Genomic DNA, 6000 nt, shown 5'->3' with positions numbered 1-6000 from the left:
TTTTCAAAGAACCAACTTTTTGTTTTGTCAATTATTTGAATTGTTTCTTTTGTTTCAATATCATTGATTTCCACTCTGATTTTAATTATTTCCAGTCTTCTACTACTTTTGCTGTTATTCTGTTCTTCTTTTTCTAGGGCTTTGAGCTGTAATTTTAGGTCATTTAACTGTTGACTTTTCATTCTTTTCTGGAATGTGCTCCATGCAATGAATTTTCCTCTTAGTACCACTTTAATAGTGTCCCAGAGATTTTGATATGTTGTATCAAAATTTTGATATTTGTATCAAAAAAATTTTTGATATGTTTTATCATCATTCTCATTGACCTCTAAGTATTTTTTAATCTTCTCCCTGATGTTTTCTGTTATCCATGTTTCATTCAATAGCATATTACTTAGCCTCCAGGTGTTTGAGTAATTCCTGTTTTTTACTTTGTCATTGATTTCTACTCTTGGTCCATTATGATCTGATAGAACACACAGCAGTATCTCTAATTTTTTGCATTTCCCAAGGGCTGCTTTGTAGCATAATATATGGTCTATTTTCAAGAAGGTTCCATGAGCTGCTGAGAAGAAAGTGAATCCACTCGTTGATGGGTGGAATATTCTATATATGTCTATTAAGTCTAGGTTATTGATTGTGTTATTGAGTTATATGGTTTCTTTGGTTGGTTTTTGTTTGGAAGATCTAATTAGTGGTGACAGCAGTGCGTGAACGTCACCCAGAATTATTGTGTTGTGGTCTATTTGATTCTTGAAATTGAGAAGGATTTGTGTGATGTACAGGAATGCACCATTGTTTGGGGCATAAATATTTACTATCATTATGTCTTCCTGATTTATGGTTCCCTCAAGCAGTATAAAATGTCCTTCTTTATCCGTTCTGACAAACTTTGGCTTGAAGTCCACTTTATCTGATATAAGGATGAAAACCCCTGCTTTTTTACTGAGTCCATGTGTGTGGTAGGTTTTCTCCCATCCTTTCACCTTTAGTCTGTGGATGACTTTTTCTATGAGATGAGTCTCTTACAGGAAGCATATTGTTGGGTCTTCCTTTTTAATCCATTCTGCCAGTCTGTGTCTTTTGATCAATGAGTTTGGGCCATTAATGTTCAGGGTTATTATTGAGATATGATGTGTATTCCCAGTCATTTGGGCTTATTTTTGGTTGTTAATTTGGCTTGGTTTCTCCTTTGAGTGGTTTTTCTCTAAGGTAGTTCCTCCCTTTGCTGACCGGCATTGCTGTTTTTCATTTCCTCCTCATGGAATATTTTGTTGTCAACATTCTGTAGCACAGGCTTTCTATTTGTAAATTCTTTTAACTTTTGTTTATCAGGGAAGGATTTTATTTCATCTTCAAATCCAAAGGTTAGTTTTTCTGGGTATAGGATTCTTGGTTGGCAACCATGTTCTTTCAGAGCTTGAAATATGTTGTTTCAGGCCCTTCTAGCTTTGGAGTCTGGGTTGAGGAGTCGGCTGCTATTGTATTGGTCTCCCCCTATATGTAATCTGATGATTTTCTCTTGCGGCCTTCAAAATCCTCTCTTTATTTTGAATGTTAGGCATTTTCATTATAATGTGCCTTGGTGTGGATCTGTTGTGATTTTGTGCATTTGGTGTTCTGTAAGCCTCTTGTATTTGATTTTTCCATTTCATTCTTCAGGTTTGGGAAATTTTCTGATAGTATTTCATTGAATAGGTTGTTCATTCCTTTGGTTTGTATCTCTGTGCCTTCCTTAATCCCAACAATTCTTAAATTTGATCTTTTCATGATATCCCATAGTTCTTGAAGATTCTGTTCATGATTTCTTACCATCTTCTCTGTTTGGGAAACTTTATTTTCAAGATTAAATATTTTGTCTTCATTGTCTGAGGTTCTGTCTTCCAAGTGGTCTAGTCTGTTGGTGATGCTTTCCATTGAGTTTTTTATTTCGTTTAGTTTGTCCTTCATTTCAAGTATTTCTGTTTGTTTTTTGTTTTTTGTTTTTGTTTTTTTTTTTTTTTTTTGAGAATCTCTATCTGTTTGTTGAAATGATCCTTTGCTTCCTGCAGGTGCTCTTTCAGCTTATTGGTATTATCATTCATTGCCTGCATTTGCTCTTATTTCATCTTTGCTTCATGAATCATCTTAATCATGTATAATCTAAAGTCCTTTTCTGACATTTCTTCTAACATACTGTTATTAGATTCTATTACTATAGAATCTAGATTTGTTTGGATCATTTTCTTCCCTTGTTTTTTCATGTTGTTCATGCATCTTCCCCTCTAGCAGTGCAGATCTGGGGTACTGCAGATTTCTCCCTATAGGCTTATAATGGCCCTATAGGTTTCCAAAACCTTTTCTTTAAGGGGAGATCAATATTAGCAGTGCTCAATTCAGACAGTATGCAATCCTAGACCAAATAGCCCCTATGAGGACAATTAAAATATTGTCATAATAAAACGAATGTGTTCAAATATTATCTTCAGTAAAAGGAACAGATTTGCAATAAGGTCTGCAGTTTCTAATGGAGGACAAAGAGGATGCAGAGGGATGTAGAATGTCGCTGTTAATGGGATAAGAAAAGAATATACTGAAGTTCTAGATAATAGAAAGGGTGAGAGTGTAATCAAAAGAAATTGGATCTTAGCATGCAAAAAAGGGAGAAAGAGACTTTGAGGGAACAGGTAAATAAAAGGAAAAGAGAGCAAGAAAAGTAAAGAAATGAAAACTTAAAATTTTTCAATAAGGAGAAAAAAGAAAATCTACAGTATAACAATCATATAGTAATGAAACCTCCCAGTCTTCAGTAGCCTGATGCATGAGAGGTACCTAACAATGAGCTTCAGGTCTCCAGCAGGTGTCTCAGGATGGGATTTGCCCCACCTAAAGATCGGAGCTAAGGCTTCCAGGATTATCCAAGATGGCCGGTCTGGCTTCCAAATGTGTTGGCAAATGGGGAGCTGCAGCTCAGGGTGTGGCCGTGGTGAGCAGGAGGTCTTGGAGGCAGGTTGCGATTGGTCAGGCAGGGGTCCTGGAGGAGGTTTGGTGTGGTTTTGGGATCCTGGAGGCTGGTTGCAATCAATCGGTCTGGGGTCCAGGTGATAGGGTGCAGTCAGTTGGTCTGGGGGTCCTGGCGGCAGGGAGCAGTCAGTTGATGTGAGGGCCCCAGAGGCAGGGAGTGATCCGTTGGGCTGAGGGATCCTGCAGGTACTGTAACAGTGAACTTCCAGGCAACAGCAGGCAGCTGGTGCTCCACTGGCATTGGGCGATCAGTTTGCTGACTGTTATCGGTTGATTGGGAAATGAACCTCATGTGTTGGGTGATGGATAGGTGTAAGGCAGGTGATGGACAGGCGAGATGCAGGCAAATGGCCATTATCCACTTTTTTACTTTTATTAACTTAGTAAGCAATATTTCTGAGTTTTGAATTTTAAATCAGACTTGGTATTCATAAAATGAATCACAAATGGTCTTGATATACTATTCACTGGTTTTCAAGTAACTAAAATTTGGTTAACAATTTTACATTTATATTCATAAAGATATTTTCAATGGAAGAATAATCTTATCTTGTTATTAAAATATTCTATTAGTAATCTTTTAATATTCTCAAACTCATTAATCTTCTAAGTCATTCTCAATTTTTGTAGTATCTCTTATCAGTATTCTATAAATCTTGTAAAATTCTCTTAAATAATTTTTTACCATCTCTATCACATCTCAATTCTTTTTTTTTTTTTTTTGTCCTTTTTAATATTTTATTTACAGAGAGGGTCTCATTGAGTGCTTTGGGCCTTTCTAAGTTGAAAAGGCTGGCTTTGAACTGTGTTCCTCCTGCCTCAGTCTTCCAAGACACTGGGATTACAGGTGTGCACCACTGCACCTGGCATAAGTGTGTCTGATTTATTTGTTAATTTTTGTCAATTTTTATTTCATGCATTTGGAACATGCATTCCTCATTGCAACTTTTTGAAATGTGTTTGTTTTTCTGCTTCTCTGGCTACTTTTAAGATTTCCCTTTTAGTAATTTTGAGTATTCTGATTACGCTGTATATTTCTGTGGTTTTGTTTATGCTTGCACAGGTCTATTGATATTCCTGACTATGTGAATCTATGATTTTCACACAGGTGTAATATTTTTGGCCATTCTCATTTTCAGACATTTGTCATGGATACTTCATAACCTAACTATGTGGCACTCCCTGCAAATCAAATTGTAGGTATGCTCTTTTCCTGCTCAATTTTCAGTGTTTTTTTTTTTCCACTGTGATTTTGATTAGCTTGCTTTTATTACCTCTTTCATTCACTGAACTTTTGTATGTATTAAGTTAGAACTACCTAATGTATTTAAACGAAGATTATTTTCAATTTCTAGAAATACTTTTTCAGTTTATGTCAGTTTTTCATGTTTATGTTCCTATTTTCTGTCTGAATCTGTGACAATAAGCATATTAGTAGCAGATGTCTAAAAGTCCTTCATTAAATTTACCCTTTCTGTAATTTATCATTTATATTCATGATTATTTTTTATCTCCATTTTAAATTCTCTATTTTAATGACTACTATTTTTGATTGAATGATATATCTCATCCTTGTTACATTATCATGAGTTTGCATTTTTTTCTTCCTTTAAGGTTTGATGAGTTTTTAATAAAAAAGAGTTAATTTACCTTCACATCAGATTTTTCTTAGACTGAGTTTCAAACTTTGTTAGCGTCACTATGAAGTAGACTATATTGCAAGGATAGCTTGACCCTGTTATTTCAGTGTGTGACACTTTTTTTTTTTTTTGGTGTTCCTGCTGAATGACTTGGATGATGTCAGTGATCCTTGTTCTATTATTTTATACCTTGAGCTTCTTCCACACCTTATGAAAGCTCTGAGAATTTTTTAATTTATATCTCTTTTGTCATTATCAGTTTTATAATTTTTTTTTTGCTCTATACATCTCTGAAATATCTCAGAAGAATTAACATATGAATAGATTTCATCATCTTCAGCACTACTAATGTAGTGCAAGCCACTAACATTCATGATTTGGATGACAGTCTAGCTTTCTTGGAAACTTTACTCAGCAGTCAGAATATTCCTTTTATTACAAAAATTGTATTATACCTCTATACTGGTCTTCTTGGGCTGCTGTAGGAAATAACCATAGATGATTGACTTAAAAATTAGATGTTTATTTATCACAAATCTGGAAACTAGGAAGCCCAAGATCAAGGTGCCAGCTAATTTCATTTCTACTTAGGACTCTCCTTGGATGCTGTCATCTTGCTCGGTTTCCAGATACAGAGAGAATGATCTCTTTCTTCCTTTTCTCATAAAGCCATGATCCCATTGTCAGAGTTCCACTTTCTAACTTCACCTAACCCTAATTACTTCTCAAAATCTCCATCTCCCAATACCATCCAACTAGGAGTCATAATTCTTCAGTATGGGAATTTGGGTGGACATAATTCAATCTATAGCATAATTCAATATAGCATGGAAATTCTCTGAAGACTTTATATTTAATTTTGAGTAACAGTCAGTCTCCTAATTATATTTCATTATTTCTCTTTCTGCATTGTTCTCCCTTCTCTAGACACCCTGCAACACTGCTATTCTTGAAATAAGTCAAGGACACCTTCATATCAGGGCCTCTACTTAAAATGCTATTTGCCACAGGTAGTCTCATGGATCACATTGTCACTTTTCTCAGTTCTGTTTCACTTTTTCACAGCTATACCTAATCTCTTTGGTTCTAGTTGCAACTGTTCATGTTATCCAATTGACCCTATCTGTCTTTAAATTTTCCTTTTTTCTTTTCAGTGCTGTGATCAAATCCAGGGCCTTGTACATGTTATACAAATGGCTCTACCACTGAGTTATTTCCCCAACCTGACCCTATTATTTCTTAGCATTTTTCTTGAATTTTATCACTGTTTGATATACATCTTACCTTGTTCACTTTCTTAATTATAAATTATAAGATAAGCTCCCAAGGGTACTCTTCTGTAGGGGTCTCTCAACCA

This window comes from Sciurus vulgaris, assembly GCF_902686455.1.
Source record: "Sciurus vulgaris genome assembly, chromosome: 1".
NCBI lineage: Eukaryota > Metazoa > Chordata > Mammalia > Rodentia > Sciuridae > Sciurus > Sciurus vulgaris.
The sequence above is the reverse complement of the archived record's forward strand: the minus strand, read 5'-3'. Positions refer to the sequence as shown.